This window comes from Euprymna scolopes, chromosome 37, assembly GCF_053919585.1.
Source record: "Euprymna scolopes isolate OS-2025 chromosome 37, ASM5391958v1, whole genome shotgun sequence".
In the NCBI taxonomy this organism is placed as follows: Eukaryota; Metazoa; Mollusca; class Cephalopoda; order Sepiida; family Sepiolidae; genus Euprymna; species Euprymna scolopes.
This window is the reverse complement of record NC_136518.1, coordinates 13412254-13424475: the sequence shown is the minus strand read 5'-3', so window position 1 is coordinate 13424475 and position 12222 is coordinate 13412254. Positions and strand designations below refer to the sequence as shown.

The 12222-nt window shown below is 37.2% G+C and overlaps 65 non-coding genes across 65 annotated transcripts; all 65 read left to right on the top strand.

The window, feature by feature from the left end:
• The first annotated feature begins 16 nt into the window (after positions 1-16).
• On the top strand, positions 17-99 carry Trnal-uaa (transfer RNA leucine (anticodon UAA)). The gene has a single exon. It is a non-coding gene; the product is annotated as a tRNA-Leu (tRNA).
• A 90-nt stretch (positions 100-189) lies between these two features.
• Trnal-uaa (transfer RNA leucine (anticodon UAA)) lies at positions 190-273 on the top strand. The gene has a single exon. It is a non-coding gene; the product is annotated as a tRNA-Leu (tRNA).
• An 89-nt stretch (positions 274-362) lies between these two features.
• On the top strand, positions 363-445 carry Trnal-uaa (transfer RNA leucine (anticodon UAA)). The gene has a single exon. It is a non-coding gene; the product is annotated as a tRNA-Leu (tRNA).
• A 90-nt stretch (positions 446-535) lies between these two features.
• On the top strand, positions 536-618 carry Trnal-uaa (transfer RNA leucine (anticodon UAA)). The gene has a single exon. It is a non-coding gene; the product is annotated as a tRNA-Leu (tRNA).
• A 90-nt stretch (positions 619-708) lies between these two features.
• On the top strand, positions 709-791 carry Trnal-uaa (transfer RNA leucine (anticodon UAA)). The gene has a single exon. It is a non-coding gene; the product is annotated as a tRNA-Leu (tRNA).
• Positions 792-881: 90 nt separating this feature from the next.
• Positions 882-964, top strand: Trnal-uaa (transfer RNA leucine (anticodon UAA)). Its single transcript has one exon. It is a non-coding gene; the product is annotated as a tRNA-Leu (tRNA).
• An 89-nt stretch (positions 965-1053) lies between these two features.
• Trnal-uaa (transfer RNA leucine (anticodon UAA)) lies at positions 1054-1136 on the top strand. Its single transcript has one exon. It is a non-coding gene; the product is annotated as a tRNA-Leu (tRNA).
• A 90-nt stretch (positions 1137-1226) lies between these two features.
• Positions 1227-1309, top strand: Trnal-uaa (transfer RNA leucine (anticodon UAA)). The gene has a single exon. It is a non-coding gene; the product is annotated as a tRNA-Leu (tRNA).
• Positions 1310-1399: 90 nt separating this feature from the next.
• Trnal-uaa (transfer RNA leucine (anticodon UAA)) lies at positions 1400-1482 on the top strand. The gene has a single exon. It is a non-coding gene; the product is annotated as a tRNA-Leu (tRNA).
• Positions 1483-1572: 90 nt separating this feature from the next.
• On the top strand, positions 1573-1655 carry Trnal-uaa (transfer RNA leucine (anticodon UAA)). The gene has a single exon. It is a non-coding gene; the product is annotated as a tRNA-Leu (tRNA).
• Positions 1656-1745: 90 nt separating this feature from the next.
• On the top strand, positions 1746-1828 carry Trnal-uaa (transfer RNA leucine (anticodon UAA)). Its single transcript has one exon. It is a non-coding gene; the product is annotated as a tRNA-Leu (tRNA).
• Positions 1829-1918: 90 nt separating this feature from the next.
• Trnal-uaa (transfer RNA leucine (anticodon UAA)) lies at positions 1919-2001 on the top strand. Its single transcript has one exon. It is a non-coding gene; the product is annotated as a tRNA-Leu (tRNA).
• A 262-nt stretch (positions 2002-2263) lies between these two features.
• On the top strand, positions 2264-2346 carry Trnal-uaa (transfer RNA leucine (anticodon UAA)). The gene has a single exon. It is a non-coding gene; the product is annotated as a tRNA-Leu (tRNA).
• Positions 2347-2435: 89 nt separating this feature from the next.
• Trnal-uaa (transfer RNA leucine (anticodon UAA)) lies at positions 2436-2518 on the top strand. The gene has a single exon. It is a non-coding gene; the product is annotated as a tRNA-Leu (tRNA).
• A 90-nt stretch (positions 2519-2608) lies between these two features.
• Trnal-uaa (transfer RNA leucine (anticodon UAA)) lies at positions 2609-2691 on the top strand. The gene has a single exon. It is a non-coding gene; the product is annotated as a tRNA-Leu (tRNA).
• Positions 2692-2781: 90 nt separating this feature from the next.
• Positions 2782-2864, top strand: Trnal-uaa (transfer RNA leucine (anticodon UAA)). The gene has a single exon. It is a non-coding gene; the product is annotated as a tRNA-Leu (tRNA).
• Positions 2865-2954: 90 nt separating this feature from the next.
• On the top strand, positions 2955-3037 carry Trnal-uaa (transfer RNA leucine (anticodon UAA)). The gene has a single exon. It is a non-coding gene; the product is annotated as a tRNA-Leu (tRNA).
• An 89-nt stretch (positions 3038-3126) lies between these two features.
• On the top strand, positions 3127-3209 carry Trnal-uaa (transfer RNA leucine (anticodon UAA)). Its single transcript has one exon. It is a non-coding gene; the product is annotated as a tRNA-Leu (tRNA).
• Positions 3210-3299: 90 nt separating this feature from the next.
• On the top strand, positions 3300-3382 carry Trnal-uaa (transfer RNA leucine (anticodon UAA)). The gene has a single exon. It is a non-coding gene; the product is annotated as a tRNA-Leu (tRNA).
• A 90-nt stretch (positions 3383-3472) lies between these two features.
• Positions 3473-3555, top strand: Trnal-uaa (transfer RNA leucine (anticodon UAA)). The gene has a single exon. It is a non-coding gene; the product is annotated as a tRNA-Leu (tRNA).
• An 89-nt stretch (positions 3556-3644) lies between these two features.
• On the top strand, positions 3645-3727 carry Trnal-uaa (transfer RNA leucine (anticodon UAA)). The gene has a single exon. It is a non-coding gene; the product is annotated as a tRNA-Leu (tRNA).
• A 90-nt stretch (positions 3728-3817) lies between these two features.
• Trnal-uaa (transfer RNA leucine (anticodon UAA)) lies at positions 3818-3900 on the top strand. The gene has a single exon. It is a non-coding gene; the product is annotated as a tRNA-Leu (tRNA).
• Positions 3901-3990: 90 nt separating this feature from the next.
• Trnal-uaa (transfer RNA leucine (anticodon UAA)) lies at positions 3991-4073 on the top strand. Its single transcript has one exon. It is a non-coding gene; the product is annotated as a tRNA-Leu (tRNA).
• Positions 4074-4163: 90 nt separating this feature from the next.
• On the top strand, positions 4164-4246 carry Trnal-uaa (transfer RNA leucine (anticodon UAA)). The gene has a single exon. It is a non-coding gene; the product is annotated as a tRNA-Leu (tRNA).
• Positions 4247-4336: 90 nt separating this feature from the next.
• Trnal-uaa (transfer RNA leucine (anticodon UAA)) lies at positions 4337-4419 on the top strand. The gene has a single exon. It is a non-coding gene; the product is annotated as a tRNA-Leu (tRNA).
• An 89-nt stretch (positions 4420-4508) lies between these two features.
• Trnal-uaa (transfer RNA leucine (anticodon UAA)) lies at positions 4509-4591 on the top strand. Its single transcript has one exon. It is a non-coding gene; the product is annotated as a tRNA-Leu (tRNA).
• A 90-nt stretch (positions 4592-4681) lies between these two features.
• Positions 4682-4764, top strand: Trnal-uaa (transfer RNA leucine (anticodon UAA)). The gene has a single exon. It is a non-coding gene; the product is annotated as a tRNA-Leu (tRNA).
• Positions 4765-4854: 90 nt separating this feature from the next.
• Trnal-uaa (transfer RNA leucine (anticodon UAA)) lies at positions 4855-4937 on the top strand. The gene has a single exon. It is a non-coding gene; the product is annotated as a tRNA-Leu (tRNA).
• A 90-nt stretch (positions 4938-5027) lies between these two features.
• On the top strand, positions 5028-5110 carry Trnal-uaa (transfer RNA leucine (anticodon UAA)). The gene has a single exon. It is a non-coding gene; the product is annotated as a tRNA-Leu (tRNA).
• A 262-nt stretch (positions 5111-5372) lies between these two features.
• Trnal-uaa (transfer RNA leucine (anticodon UAA)) lies at positions 5373-5455 on the top strand. The gene has a single exon. It is a non-coding gene; the product is annotated as a tRNA-Leu (tRNA).
• A 90-nt stretch (positions 5456-5545) lies between these two features.
• Trnal-uaa (transfer RNA leucine (anticodon UAA)) lies at positions 5546-5628 on the top strand. Its single transcript has one exon. It is a non-coding gene; the product is annotated as a tRNA-Leu (tRNA).
• Positions 5629-5718: 90 nt separating this feature from the next.
• Trnal-uaa (transfer RNA leucine (anticodon UAA)) lies at positions 5719-5801 on the top strand. The gene has a single exon. It is a non-coding gene; the product is annotated as a tRNA-Leu (tRNA).
• Positions 5802-5890: 89 nt separating this feature from the next.
• Trnal-uaa (transfer RNA leucine (anticodon UAA)) lies at positions 5891-5973 on the top strand. The gene has a single exon. It is a non-coding gene; the product is annotated as a tRNA-Leu (tRNA).
• Positions 5974-6062: 89 nt separating this feature from the next.
• Positions 6063-6145, top strand: Trnaf-aaa (transfer RNA phenylalanine (anticodon AAA)). The gene has a single exon. It is a non-coding gene; the product is annotated as a tRNA-Phe (tRNA).
• A 90-nt stretch (positions 6146-6235) lies between these two features.
• On the top strand, positions 6236-6318 carry Trnal-uaa (transfer RNA leucine (anticodon UAA)). The gene has a single exon. It is a non-coding gene; the product is annotated as a tRNA-Leu (tRNA).
• A 90-nt stretch (positions 6319-6408) lies between these two features.
• On the top strand, positions 6409-6491 carry Trnal-uaa (transfer RNA leucine (anticodon UAA)). Its single transcript has one exon. It is a non-coding gene; the product is annotated as a tRNA-Leu (tRNA).
• Positions 6492-6581: 90 nt separating this feature from the next.
• Positions 6582-6664, top strand: Trnal-uaa (transfer RNA leucine (anticodon UAA)). The gene has a single exon. It is a non-coding gene; the product is annotated as a tRNA-Leu (tRNA).
• Positions 6665-6754: 90 nt separating this feature from the next.
• On the top strand, positions 6755-6837 carry Trnal-uaa (transfer RNA leucine (anticodon UAA)). The gene has a single exon. It is a non-coding gene; the product is annotated as a tRNA-Leu (tRNA).
• An 89-nt stretch (positions 6838-6926) lies between these two features.
• Positions 6927-7009, top strand: Trnal-uaa (transfer RNA leucine (anticodon UAA)). The gene has a single exon. It is a non-coding gene; the product is annotated as a tRNA-Leu (tRNA).
• Positions 7010-7099: 90 nt separating this feature from the next.
• Positions 7100-7182, top strand: Trnal-uaa (transfer RNA leucine (anticodon UAA)). The gene has a single exon. It is a non-coding gene; the product is annotated as a tRNA-Leu (tRNA).
• An 89-nt stretch (positions 7183-7271) lies between these two features.
• Trnal-uaa (transfer RNA leucine (anticodon UAA)) lies at positions 7272-7354 on the top strand. Its single transcript has one exon. It is a non-coding gene; the product is annotated as a tRNA-Leu (tRNA).
• A 90-nt stretch (positions 7355-7444) lies between these two features.
• Positions 7445-7527, top strand: Trnal-uaa (transfer RNA leucine (anticodon UAA)). The gene has a single exon. It is a non-coding gene; the product is annotated as a tRNA-Leu (tRNA).
• Positions 7528-7617: 90 nt separating this feature from the next.
• Positions 7618-7700, top strand: Trnal-uaa (transfer RNA leucine (anticodon UAA)). Its single transcript has one exon. It is a non-coding gene; the product is annotated as a tRNA-Leu (tRNA).
• Positions 7701-7789: 89 nt separating this feature from the next.
• Trnal-uaa (transfer RNA leucine (anticodon UAA)) lies at positions 7790-7872 on the top strand. The gene has a single exon. It is a non-coding gene; the product is annotated as a tRNA-Leu (tRNA).
• Positions 7873-8132: 260 nt separating this feature from the next.
• Positions 8133-8215, top strand: Trnaf-aaa (transfer RNA phenylalanine (anticodon AAA)). The gene has a single exon. It is a non-coding gene; the product is annotated as a tRNA-Phe (tRNA).
• A 90-nt stretch (positions 8216-8305) lies between these two features.
• On the top strand, positions 8306-8388 carry Trnal-uaa (transfer RNA leucine (anticodon UAA)). The gene has a single exon. It is a non-coding gene; the product is annotated as a tRNA-Leu (tRNA).
• Positions 8389-8476: 88 nt separating this feature from the next.
• On the top strand, positions 8477-8559 carry Trnal-uaa (transfer RNA leucine (anticodon UAA)). Its single transcript has one exon. It is a non-coding gene; the product is annotated as a tRNA-Leu (tRNA).
• A 90-nt stretch (positions 8560-8649) lies between these two features.
• Trnal-uaa (transfer RNA leucine (anticodon UAA)) lies at positions 8650-8732 on the top strand. The gene has a single exon. It is a non-coding gene; the product is annotated as a tRNA-Leu (tRNA).
• Positions 8733-8821: 89 nt separating this feature from the next.
• On the top strand, positions 8822-8904 carry Trnal-uaa (transfer RNA leucine (anticodon UAA)). Its single transcript has one exon. It is a non-coding gene; the product is annotated as a tRNA-Leu (tRNA).
• Positions 8905-9164: 260 nt separating this feature from the next.
• Positions 9165-9247, top strand: Trnaf-aaa (transfer RNA phenylalanine (anticodon AAA)). The gene has a single exon. It is a non-coding gene; the product is annotated as a tRNA-Phe (tRNA).
• A 90-nt stretch (positions 9248-9337) lies between these two features.
• Positions 9338-9420, top strand: Trnal-uaa (transfer RNA leucine (anticodon UAA)). Its single transcript has one exon. It is a non-coding gene; the product is annotated as a tRNA-Leu (tRNA).
• A 90-nt stretch (positions 9421-9510) lies between these two features.
• Positions 9511-9593, top strand: Trnal-uaa (transfer RNA leucine (anticodon UAA)). The gene has a single exon. It is a non-coding gene; the product is annotated as a tRNA-Leu (tRNA).
• Positions 9594-9683: 90 nt separating this feature from the next.
• Trnal-uaa (transfer RNA leucine (anticodon UAA)) lies at positions 9684-9766 on the top strand. Its single transcript has one exon. It is a non-coding gene; the product is annotated as a tRNA-Leu (tRNA).
• A 90-nt stretch (positions 9767-9856) lies between these two features.
• Positions 9857-9939, top strand: Trnal-uaa (transfer RNA leucine (anticodon UAA)). The gene has a single exon. It is a non-coding gene; the product is annotated as a tRNA-Leu (tRNA).
• An 89-nt stretch (positions 9940-10028) lies between these two features.
• Positions 10029-10111, top strand: Trnal-uaa (transfer RNA leucine (anticodon UAA)). The gene has a single exon. It is a non-coding gene; the product is annotated as a tRNA-Leu (tRNA).
• Positions 10112-10201: 90 nt separating this feature from the next.
• Trnal-uaa (transfer RNA leucine (anticodon UAA)) lies at positions 10202-10284 on the top strand. Its single transcript has one exon. It is a non-coding gene; the product is annotated as a tRNA-Leu (tRNA).
• A 90-nt stretch (positions 10285-10374) lies between these two features.
• On the top strand, positions 10375-10457 carry Trnal-uaa (transfer RNA leucine (anticodon UAA)). The gene has a single exon. It is a non-coding gene; the product is annotated as a tRNA-Leu (tRNA).
• Positions 10458-10546: 89 nt separating this feature from the next.
• Trnal-uaa (transfer RNA leucine (anticodon UAA)) lies at positions 10547-10629 on the top strand. The gene has a single exon. It is a non-coding gene; the product is annotated as a tRNA-Leu (tRNA).
• Positions 10630-10718: 89 nt separating this feature from the next.
• On the top strand, positions 10719-10801 carry Trnal-uaa (transfer RNA leucine (anticodon UAA)). Its single transcript has one exon. It is a non-coding gene; the product is annotated as a tRNA-Leu (tRNA).
• Positions 10802-10890: 89 nt separating this feature from the next.
• Trnaf-aaa (transfer RNA phenylalanine (anticodon AAA)) lies at positions 10891-10973 on the top strand. The gene has a single exon. It is a non-coding gene; the product is annotated as a tRNA-Phe (tRNA).
• A 90-nt stretch (positions 10974-11063) lies between these two features.
• Trnal-uaa (transfer RNA leucine (anticodon UAA)) lies at positions 11064-11146 on the top strand. The gene has a single exon. It is a non-coding gene; the product is annotated as a tRNA-Leu (tRNA).
• A 435-nt stretch (positions 11147-11581) lies between these two features.
• Positions 11582-11664, top strand: Trnal-uaa (transfer RNA leucine (anticodon UAA)). Its single transcript has one exon. It is a non-coding gene; the product is annotated as a tRNA-Leu (tRNA).
• A 90-nt stretch (positions 11665-11754) lies between these two features.
• Positions 11755-11837, top strand: Trnal-uaa (transfer RNA leucine (anticodon UAA)). Its single transcript has one exon. It is a non-coding gene; the product is annotated as a tRNA-Leu (tRNA).
• A 90-nt stretch (positions 11838-11927) lies between these two features.
• Trnal-uaa (transfer RNA leucine (anticodon UAA)) lies at positions 11928-12010 on the top strand. The gene has a single exon. It is a non-coding gene; the product is annotated as a tRNA-Leu (tRNA).
• A 90-nt stretch (positions 12011-12100) lies between these two features.
• On the top strand, positions 12101-12183 carry Trnal-uaa (transfer RNA leucine (anticodon UAA)). The gene has a single exon. It is a non-coding gene; the product is annotated as a tRNA-Leu (tRNA).
• Positions 12184-12222: the final 39 nt, after the last annotated feature.

Genomic DNA, 12222 nt, shown 5'->3' with positions numbered 1-12222 from the left:
TCAGGCGGATGTAGACGGCACGATGGCCGAGTGGTTAAGGCGTTGGACTTAAGTTCCAATGGACAAGTGTCCGCGTGGGTTCGAACCCCACTCGTGCTAAATACTTGTTATATTTTGACAAATTAAATATGATTTAAATTAGAAGATTAAGTAAAAAAAAAAACGAGGTGTGATCACTAGGATGTAGACAGCACGATGGCCGACTGGTTAAGGCGTTGGACTTAAGTTTCAAATGGACAAGTGTCCGCGTGGGTTCGAACCCCACTCGTGCTAAATACTTGTTATATTTTGACAAATTATATATGACTAAAATGAGAAGATTAAGAAAATATAAAAAGAATTATGTTCACTAGAGTACAGAGAGCACGAGGGCCGAGTGGTTAAGGCGTTGGACTTAAGTTCCAATGGACAAGTGTCCGTGTGGGTTCGAACCCCGCACGTGCTAAATACTTTTTATATTGTGACAAAATAAATATGATTAAAATTAGAGGATTAAGTAAAAAATAAAAAGAGTTATGTTCAGGCGGATGTAGACGGCACGATGGCCGAGTGGTTAAGGCGTTGGACTTAAGTTCCAATGGACAAGTGTCCGCGTGGGATGTAACCCCACTCGTGCTAAATACTTGTTATATTTTGACAAATTAAATATGATTAAAATTAGAAGATTAAGTAAAAAATAAAAAGAGTTATGTTCACTAGGATACAGAGAGCACGATGGCTAAGTGGTTAAGGCGTTGGACTTAAGTTCCAATGGACAAGTGTCCGCGTCGGTTCGAACCCCACTCGTGCTAAATACTTGTTATATTTTTACAAATTATATATGATTAAAATTAGAAGATTAAGTAAAAAATAAAAAGAGTTATGTTCACTGGGATGTTGACAGCGCGATGGCCGAGTGGTTAAGGCGTTGGACTTAAGTTCCAATGGACAAGTTTCCGCGTGGATTCGAACCCCACTCGTGCTAAATACTGGTTATATTTTGACAAATTATATATGACTAAAATTAGAAGATTAAGCAAATAAAAAAAGAATTATGTTCACTAGAGTACAGAGAGCACGATGGCCGAGTGGTTAAGGCGTTGGACTTAAGTTCCAATGGACAAGTGTCCGCGTGGGTTCGAACCCCACTCGTGCTAAATACTTGTTATATTTTGACAAAATAAATATGCTAAAAATTAGAGGATTAAGTAAAAAATAAAAAGAGTTATGTTCACTAGGATGTAGACAGCACGATGGCCGAGTGGTTAAGGCGTTGGACTTAAGTTCCAATGGACAAGTGTCCGCGTGGGTTCGAACCCCACTCGTGCTAAATACTTGTTATATTTTGACAAATTAAATATGATTAAAATTAGAAGATTAAGAACAACATAAAAAGAGTTATGTTCACTAGGGTACAGAGAGCACGATGGCCGAGTGGTTAAGGCGTTGGACTTAAGTTCCAATGGACAACTCTCCGCGTGGGTTCGAACCCCACTCGTGCTAAATACTTGTTATATTTTGACAAATTATATATGATTAAAAATAGAAGATTAAGTAAAAAATAAAAAGAGTTATGTTCACCAGGATGTTGACAGCACGATGGCCGAGTCGTTAAGGCGTAGGACTTAAGTTCCAATGGACAAGTGTCCGCGTGGGTTCGAACCCCACTCGTGCTAAATACTTGTTATATTTTGACAAATTAGATATGATTAAAATTAGAAGATTAAGTAAAAAATAAAAAGAGTTATGTTTACTAGGATACAGAGAGCACGATGGCCGAGTGGTTAAGGCGTTGGACTTAAGTTCCAATGGACAAGTGTCTGCGTGGGTTCGAACCCCACTCGTGCTAAACACTTGTTATATTTTGACAAAATAAATATGATTAAAATTAGAAGATTAAGTAAAAAATAAAAAGAGTTATGTTCACTAGGATGTAGACAGCACGATGGCCGAGTGGTTTAGGCGTTGGACTTAAGTTCCAATGGACAAGTGTCCGCGTGGGTTCGAACCCCACTCGTGCTAAATACTTGTTATATTTTGACAAATAAAATATGATTAAAATTAGAAGATTAAGTAAAAAACAAAAGAGTTATGATCACTAGGATGTAGACAGGACGATGGCCGAGTGTTTAAGGCGTTCGACTTAAGTTCCAATGGACAAGTGTCCGCGTGGGTTCGAACCCCATTCGTGCTAAATACTTGTTATATTTTGACAAATAAAATATGATTTAAATTAGAAGATTAAGTAAAAAATAAAAAGAGTTATGTTCACTAGGATGTAGACAGCACGATGGCCGAGTGATTAAGGCGTTGGACTTAAGTTCCAATGGACAAGTGTGCGCGTGGGGTCGAACCCCACTCGTGCTAAATACTTATTATATTTTGACAAATTAAATATGATTAAAATTACAAGATTAAGAAAATATAAAAAGAATTATGTTGACTAAAGTACAGAGAACACGATGGCCGAGTTGTTAAGGCGTTGGACTTAAGTTCCAATGGACAAGTGTCCGCGTGGGTTCGAACCCCACTCGTGCTAAATACTTGTCATATTTTGACAAAATAAATATGATTAAAATTAGAGGATTAAGTAAAAAATAAAAAGAGTTATGTTAACTAGGATGTAGACAGCACGATGGCCGAGTGGTTAAGGCGTTGGACTTAAGTTCCAATGGACAAGTGTCCGCGTGAGTTCGAACCCCACTCGTGCTAAATACTTGTTATATTTTGACAAATTAAATATGATTAAAATTAGAAGATTAAGTAAAAAATAAAAAGAGTTATGTTCACTAGGATACAGAGAGAACGATGGCCGAGTGGTTAAGGCGATGGACTTAAGTTCCAATGGACAAGTGTCCGCGTGGGTTCGAACCCCACTCGTGCTAAATACTTGTTATATTTTGACAAATTATATATGATAAAAATTAGAAGATTAAGTAAAAAATAAAAAGAGTTATGTTCACTAGGCTGTTGACAGCGCGATGGCCGAGTGGTTAAGGCGTTGGACTTAAGTTCCAATGGACAAGTTTCCGCGTGGATTCGAACCCTACTCGTGCTAAATACTGGTTATATTTTGACAAATTATATATGACTAAAATTAGAAGATTGAGAAAATATAAAAAGAATTATGTTCACTAGAGTACAGAGAGCACGATGGCCGTGTGGTTAAGGCGTTGGACTTAAGTTCCAATGGACAAGTGTGCGCGTGGGTTCGAACCCCACTCGTGCAAAATACTTGTTATATTTTGACAAAATAAATATGCTAAAAATTAGAGGATTAAGTAAAAAATAAAAAGAGTTATGTTCACTAGGATGTAGACAGCACGATGGCCGAGTGGTTAAGGCGTTGGACTTAAGTTCCAATGGACAAGTGTCTGCGTGAGTTCGAACCCCACTCGTGCTAAATACTTGTTATATTTTGACAAATTAAATATGATTAAAATTAGAAGATTAAGAAAAAAATAAAAAGAGTTATGTTCACTAGGGTACAGAGAGCACGATGGCCGAGTGGTTAAGGCGTTGGACTTAAGTTCCAATGGACAAGTGACCGCGTGGGTTCGAACCCCACTCGTGCTACATACTTGTTATATTTTGACAAATTATATATGACTAAAATTAGAAGCTTAAGCAAATATAAAAAGAATTATGTTCACTAGAGTACAGAGAGCACGATGGCCGTGAGGTTAAGGCGTTGGACTTAAGTTCCAATGGACAAGTGTGCGCGTGGGTTCGAACCCCACTTGTGCTAAATACTTGTTATATTTTGACAAAATAAATATGCTAAAAATTAGAGGATTAAGTAAAAAATAAAAAGAGTTATGTTCACTAGGATGTAGACAGCACGATGGCCGAGTGGTTAAGGCGTTGGACTTAAGTTCCAATGGACAAGTGTCCGTGTGGGTTCGAACCCCACTCGTGCTAAATACTTGTTATATTTTGACAAATTAAATATGATTAAAATTAGAAGATTAAGTAAAAAATAAAAAGAGTTATGTTCACTAGGGTACAGAGAGCACGATGGCCGAGTGGTTAAGGCGTTGGACTTAAGTTCCAATGGACAAGTGTCCGCGTGGGTTCGAACCCCACTCGTGCTAAATACTTGTTATATTTTGACAAATTATATATGATTAAAAATAGAAGATTAAGTAAAAAATAAAAAGAGTTATGTTCACCAGGATGTTTACAGCACGATGGCCGAGTGGTTAAGGCGTTGGACTTAAGTTCCAATGGACAAGTGTCCGCGTGGGTTCGAACCCCACTCGTGCTAAATACTTGTTATATTTTGACAAATTAAATATGATTAAAATTAGAAGATTAAGTAAAAAATAATAAGAGTTATGTTTACTAGGATACAGAGAGCACGATGGCCGAGTGGTTAAGGCGTTGGACTTAAGTTCCAATGGACAAGTTTCCGCGCGGATTCGAACCCCACTCGTGCTAAATACTGGTTATATTTTGACAAATTATATATGACTAAAATTAGAAGATTAAGAAAATATAAAAAGAATTATGTTCACTAGAGTACAGAGAGCACGATGGCCGTGTGGTTAAGGCGTTGGACTTAAGTTCCAATGGACAAATGTGCGCGTGGGTTCGAACCCCACTCGTGCTAAATACTTGTTATATTTTGACAAAATAAATATGCTATAAATTAGAGGATTAAGTAAAAAATAAAAAGAGTTATGTTCACTAGGATGTAGACAGCACGATGGCCGAGTGGTTAAGGCGTTGGACTTAAGTTCCAATGGACAAGTGTCCGCGTGAGTTCGAACCCCACTCGTGCTAAATACTTGTTATATTTTTACAAATTAAATATGATTAAAATTAGAAGATTAAGAAAAAAATAAAAAGAGTTATGTTCACTAGGGTACAGAGAGCACGATGGCCGAGTGGTTAAGGCGTTGGACTTAAGTTCCAATGGACAAGTGTGCGCGTGGGTTCGAACCCCACTCGTGCTAAATACTTGTTATATTTTGACAAAATAAATATGCTAAAAATTAGAGGATTAAGTAAAAAATAAAAAGAGTTATGTTCACTAGGATGTAGACAGCACGATGGCCGAGTGGTTAAGGCGTTGGACTTAAGTTCTAATGGACAAGTGTCCGCGTGGGTTCGAACCCCACTCGTGCTAAATACTTGTTATATTTTGACAAATTAAATATGATTAAAATTAGAAGATTAAGAACAACATAAAAAGAGTTATGTTCGCTAGGGTACAGAGAGACCGATGGCCGAGTGGTTATGGCGTTGGACTTAAGTTCCAATGGACAAGTGTCTGCGTGGGTTCGAACTCCACTCGTGCTAAATACTTGTTATATTTTACAAATTATATATGATTAAAAATAGAAGATTAAGTAAAAAATAAACAGAGTTATGTTCACCAGGATGTTGACAGCAAGATGGCCGAGTGGTTAAGGCGTTGGACTTAAGTTCCAATGGACAAGTGTCCGCATGGGTTCGAACCCCACTCGTGCTAAATACTTGTTATATTTTTACAAATTAAATATGATTAAAATAAGAAGATTAAGTAAATAATAAAAAGAGTTATGTTTACTAGGATACAGAGAGCACGATGGCCGAGTGGTTAAGGCGTTGGACTTAAGTTCCAATGGACAAGTGTCCGCGTGGGTTCGAACCCCACTCGTGCTAAACACTTGTTATATTTTGACAAAATAAATATGATTAAAATTAGAAGATTAAGTAAAAAATAAAAAGAGTTATGTTACCTAGGATGTAGACAGCACGATGGCCGAGTGGTTAAGGCGTTGGATTTAAGTTCCAATGGACAAGTGTCCGCGTGGGTTCGAACCCCACTCGTGCTAAATACTTGTTATATTTTGACAAATAAAATATGATTAAAATTAGAAGATTAAGTAAAAAAAAAAAGAGTTATGATAACTAGGATGTAGACAGCATGATGGCCGAGTGATTAAGGCGTTGGACTTAAGTTCCAATGGACAAGTGTCCGCGTGGGTTCGAACCCCATTCGTGCTAAATACTTGTTATATTTTGACAAATTATAAATGATTAAAATTAGAAGATTAAGCAAATATAAAAAGAATTATGTTCACTAGAGTACAGAGAGCACAATGGCCGCGTGGTTAAGGCGTTGGACTAAAGTTCCAATGGACAAGTGTCCGCGTGGGTTCGAACCCCACTCGTGCTAAATACTTGTTATATTTTGACAAAATAAATATGCTAAAAATTAGAGGATTAAGTAAAAAATAAAAAGAGTTATGTTCACTAGGATGTAGACAGCACGATGGCCGAGTGGTTAAGGCGTTGGACTTAAGTTCCAATGGACAAGTGTCCGCGTGGGTTCGAACCCCACTCGTGCTAAATACTTGTTATATGTTGACAAATTAAATATGATTAAAATTAGAAGATTAAGAACAACATAATAAGAGTTATGTTCACTAGGGTACAGAGAGCACGATGGCCGAGTGGTTAAGGCGTTGGACTTAAGTTCCAATGGACAAGTGTCCGCGTGGGTTCGAACCCCACTCGTGCTAAATACTTGTTATATTTTGACAAATTATATATGATTAAAAATAGAAGATTAAGTAAAAAATAAAAAGAGTTATGTTCACCAGGATGTTGACAGCACGATGGCCGAGTGGTTAAGGCGTTGGACTTAAGTTCCAATGGAAAAGTGTCCGCGTGGGTTCGAACCCCACTAGTGCTAAATACTTGTTATATTTTGACAAATTAAATATGATTAAAATTAGAAGATTAAGTAAAAAATAAAAAGAGTTATGTTTACTAGGATACAGAGAGCACGATGGCCGAGTGGTTAAGGCGTTGGACTTAAGTTCCAATGGACAAGTTTCCGCGTGGATTCGAACCCCACTCGTGCTAAATACTGGTTATATTTTGACAAATTATATATGACTAAAATTAGAAGATTAAGAAAATATAAAAAGAATTATGTTCACTAGAGTACAGAGAGCACGATGGCCGTGTGGTTAAGGCGTTGGACTTAAGTTCCAATGGACAAATGTGCGCGTGGGTTCGAACCCCACTCGTGCTAAATACTTGTTATATTTTGACAAAATGAATATGCTATAAATTAGAGGATTAAGTAAAAAATAAAAAGAGTTATGTTCACTAGGATGTAGACAGCACGATGGCCGAGTGGTTAAGGCGTTGGACTTAAGTTCCAATGGACAAGTGTCCGCGTGAGTTCGAACCCCACTCGTGCTAAATACTTGTTATATTTTGACAAATTATATATGACTAAAATTAGAAGCTTAAGCAAATTTAAAAAGAATTATGTTCACTAGAGTACAGAGAGCACGATGGCCGTGAGGTTAAGGCGTTGGACTTAAGTTCCAATGGACAAGTGTGCGCGTGGGTTCGAACCCCACTCGTGCTAAATACTTGTTATATTTTGACAAAATAAATATGCTAAAAATTAGAGGATTAAGTAAAAAATAAAAAGAGTTATGTTCACTAGGATGTAGACAGCACGATGGCCGAGTGGTTAAGGCGTTGGACTTAAGTTCCAATGGACAAGTGTCCGCGTGGGTTCGAACCCCACTCGTGCTAAATACTTGTTATATTTTGACAAATTAAATATGATTAAAATTAGAAGATTAAGTAAAAAATAAAAAGAGTTATGTTTACTAGGATACAGAGAGCACGATGGCCGAGTGGTTAAGGCGTTGGACTTAAGTTCCAATGGACAAGTGTCCGCGTGGGTTCGAACCCCACTCGTGCTAAACACTTGTTATATTTTGACAAAATAAATATGATTAAAATTAGAAGATAAGTAAAAAATAACAAGAGTTATGTTACCTAGGATGTAGACAGCACGATGGCCGAGTGGTTAAGGCGTTGGACTTAAGTTCCAATGGACAAGTGTCCGCGTGGGTTCGAACCCCACTCGTGCTAAATACTTGTTATATTTTGACAAATAAAATATGATTAAAATTAGAAGATTAAGTAAAAAAAAAAGAGTTATGATAACTAGGATGTAGACAGCATGATGGCCGAGTTGTTAAGGCGTTGGACTTAAGTGCCAATGGACAAGTGTCCGCGTGGGTTCGAACACCATTCGTGCTAAATACTTGTTATATTTTGACAAATTATAAATGATTAAAATTAGAAGATTAAGCAAATATAAAAAGAATTATGTTCACTAGAGTACAGAGAGCACAATGGCCGCGTGGTTAAGGCGTTGGACTAAAGTTCCAATGGACAAGTGTCCGCGTGGGTTCGAACCCCACTCGTGCTAAATACTTGTTATATTTTGACAAATCAAATATGATTAAAATTAGAAGATTAAGTAAATAATAAAAAGAATTATGTTAACTAGGATACAGAGAGCACGATGGCCGAGTGGTTAAGGCGTTGGACTTAAGTTCCAATGGACAAGTGTCCGCGTGGGTTCGAACCCCACTCGTGCTAAATACTTGTTATATTTTGACAAATAAAATATGATTTAAATTAGAAGATTAAGTAAAAAAAAAAGAGTTATGTTCACTAGCATGTAGACAGCACGATGGCCGAGTGGTTAAGGCGTTGGACTTAAGTTCCAATGGACAAGTGTCCGCGTGGGTTCGAACCCCACTCGTGCTAAATACTTGTTATATTTTGACAAATTAAATATGATTAAAATTAGAAGATTAAGTAAAAAATAAAAAGAGTTATGTTTACTAGGATACAGAGAGCACGATGGCCGAGTGGTTAAGGCGTTGGACTTAAGTTCCAATGGACAAGTGTCCGCGTGGGTTCGAACCCCACTCGTGCTAAACACTTGTTATATTTTGACAAAATAAATATGATTAAAATTAGAAGATAAGTAAAAAATAACAAGAGTTATGTTACCTAGGATGTAGCCAGCACGATGGCCGAGTGGTTAAGGCGTTGGACTTAAGTTCCAATGGACAAGTGTCCGCGTGGGTTCGAACCCCACTCGTGCTAAATACTTGTTATATTTTGACAAATAAAATATGATTAAAATTAGAAGATTAAGTAAAAAAAAAAGAGTTATGATAACTAGGATGTAGACAGCATGATGGCCGAGTGGTTAAGGCGTTGGACTTAAGTGCCAATGGACAAGTGTCCCCCTGGGTTCGAACCCCATTCGTGCTAAATACTTGTTATATTTTGACAAATTATAAATGATTAAAATTAGAAGATTAAGCAAATATAAAAAGAATTATGTTCACTAGAGTACAGAGAGCACAATGGCCGCGTGGTTAAGGCGTTGGACTAAAGTTCCAATGGAGAAGTGTCCGCGTGGGTTCGAACCCCACTCGTGCTAAATACTTGTTATATTTTGACAAATCAAATATGATTAAAATTAGAAGATTAAGTAAATAATAAAAAGAATTATGTTAACTAGGATACAGAGAGCACGATGGCCGAGTGGTTAAGGCGTTGGACTTAAGTTCCAATGGACAAGTGTCCGCGTGGGTTCGAACCCCACTCGTGCTAAATACTTGTTATATTTTGACAAATAAAATATGATTTAAATTAGAAGATTAAGTAAAAAATAAAAAGAGTTATGTTCACTAGGATGTAGACAGCACGATGGCCGAGTGGTTAAGGCGTTGGACTTAAGTTCCAATGGACAAGTGTCCGCGTGAGTTCGAACCCCACTCGTGCTAAATACTTGTTATATTTTTACAAATTAAATATGATTAAAATTAGAAGATTAAGAAAAAAATAAAAAGAGTTATGTTCACTAGGGTACAGAGAGCACGATGGCCGAGTGGTTAAGGCGTTGGACTTAAGTTCCAATGGACAAGTGTCCGCGTGGGTTCGAACCCCACTCGTGCTAAATACTTGTTATATTTTGACAAATTAAATATGATTAAAATTAGAAGATTAAGTAAAAAATAAAAAGAGTTATGTTTACTCGGTTACAGAGAGCACGATGGCCGAGTGGTTAAGGCGTTGGACTTAAGTTCCAATGGACAAGTTTCCGCGTGGATTCGAACCCCACTCGTGCTAAATACTGGTTATATTTTGACAAATTATATATGACTAAAATTAGAAGATTAAGAAAATATAAAAAGAATTATGTTCACTAGAGTACAGAGAGCACGATGGCCGTGTGGTTAAGGCGTTGGACTTAAGTTCCAATGGACAAATGTGCGCGTGGGTTCGAACCCCACTCGTGCTAAATACTTGTTATATTTTGACAAAATGAATATGCTATAAATTAGAGGATTAAGTAAAAAATAAAAAGAGTTATGTTCACTAGGATGTAGACAGCAGGATGGCCGAGTGGTTTAGGCGTTGGACTTAAGTTCCAATGGACAAGTGTCCGCGTGAGTTCGAACCCCACTCGTGCTAAATACTTGTTATATTTTGACAAATTAAATATGATTAAAATTAGAAGATTAAGTAAAAAATAAAAAGAGTTATGTTTACTAGGATACAGAGAGCACGATGGCCGAGTGGTTAAGGCGTTGGACTTAAGTTCCAATGGACAAGTGTCTGCGTGGGTTCGAACCCCACTCGTGCTAAACACTTGTTATATTTTTACAAAATAAATATGATTAAAATTAGAAGATAAGTAAAAAATAAAAAGAGTTATGTTACCTAGGATGTAGACAGCACGATGGCCGAGTGGTTAAGGCGTTGGACTTAAGTTCCAATGGACAAGTGTCCGCGTGGGTTCGAACCCCACTCGTGCTAAATACTTGTTATATTTTGACAAATAAAATATGATTAAAATTAGAAGATTAAGTAAAAAAAAAAAGAGTTATGATAACTAGGATGTAGACAGCATGATGGCCGAGTGGTTAAGGCGTTGGACTTAAGTTCCAATGGACAAGTGTCCGCGTGGGTTCGAACCCCATTCGTGCTAAATACTTGTTATATTTTGACAAATTATAAATGATTAAAATTAGAAGATTAAGCAAATATAAAAAGAATTATGTTCACTAGAGTACAGAGAGCACAATGGCCGCGTGGTTAAGGCGTTGGACTAAAGTTCCAATGGACAAGTGTCCGCGTGGGTTCGAACCCCACTCGTGCTAAATACTTGTTATATTTTGACAAATCAAATATGATTAAAATTAGAAGATTAAGTAAATAATAAAAAGAATTATGTTAACTAGGATACAGAGAGCACGATGGCCGAGTGGTTAAGGCGTTGGACTTAAGTTCCAATGGACAAGTGTGCGTGTGGGGTCGAACCCCACTCGTGCTAAATACTTATTATATTTTGACAAATTAAATATGATTAAAATTACAAGATTAAGAAAATATAAAAAGAATTATGTTGACTAAAGTACAGAGAACAGGATGGCCGAGTGGTTAAGGCATTGGACCTTATTTCCAATGGACAAGTGTCCGCGTGGGTTCGAACCCCACTTGTGCTAAATACTTGTCATATTTTGACAAAATAAATATGATTAAAATTAGAGGATTAAGTAAAAAATAAAAAGAGTTATGTTCACTAGGATGGAGACAGCACGATGGCCGAGTGTTTAAGGCGTTAGACTTTAGTTCCAATGGACAAGTGTCCGCGTGAGTTCGAACCCCACTCGTGCTAAATACTTGTTATATTTTGACAAATTAAATATGATTAAAATTAGAAGATTAAGAAAAAAATAAAAAGAGTTTTGTTCGCTAGGGTACAGAGAGCACGATGGCCGAGTGGTTAAGGCGTTGGACTTAAGTTCCAATGGACAAGTGTCCGCGTGGGTTCGAACCCCACTCGTGCTAAATACTTGTTATATGTTGACAAATTAAATATGATTAAAATTAGAAGATTAAGAACAACATAAAAAGAGTTATGTTCACTAGGGTACAGAGAGCACGATGGCCGAGTGGTTAAGGCGTTGGACTTAAGTTCCAATGGACAAGTGTCCGCGTGGGTTCGAACCCCACTCGTGCTAAATACTTGTTATATTTTGACAAATTATATATGATTAAAAATAGAAGATTAAGTAAAAAATAAAAAGAGTTATGTTCACCAGGATGTTGACAGCACGATGGCCGAGTGGTTAAGGCGTTGGACTTAAGTTCCAATGGACAAGTGTCCGCGTGGGTTCGAACCCCACTAGTGCTAAATACTTGTTATATTTTGACAAATAAAATATGATTTAAATTAGAAGATTAAGTAAAAAATAAAAAGAGTTATGTTTACTAGGATACAGAGAGCACGATGGCCGAGTGGTTAAGGCGTTGGACATAAGTTCCAATGGACAAGTTTCCGCGTGGATTCGAACCCCACTCGTGCTAAATACTGGCTATATTTTGACAAATTATATATGACTAAAA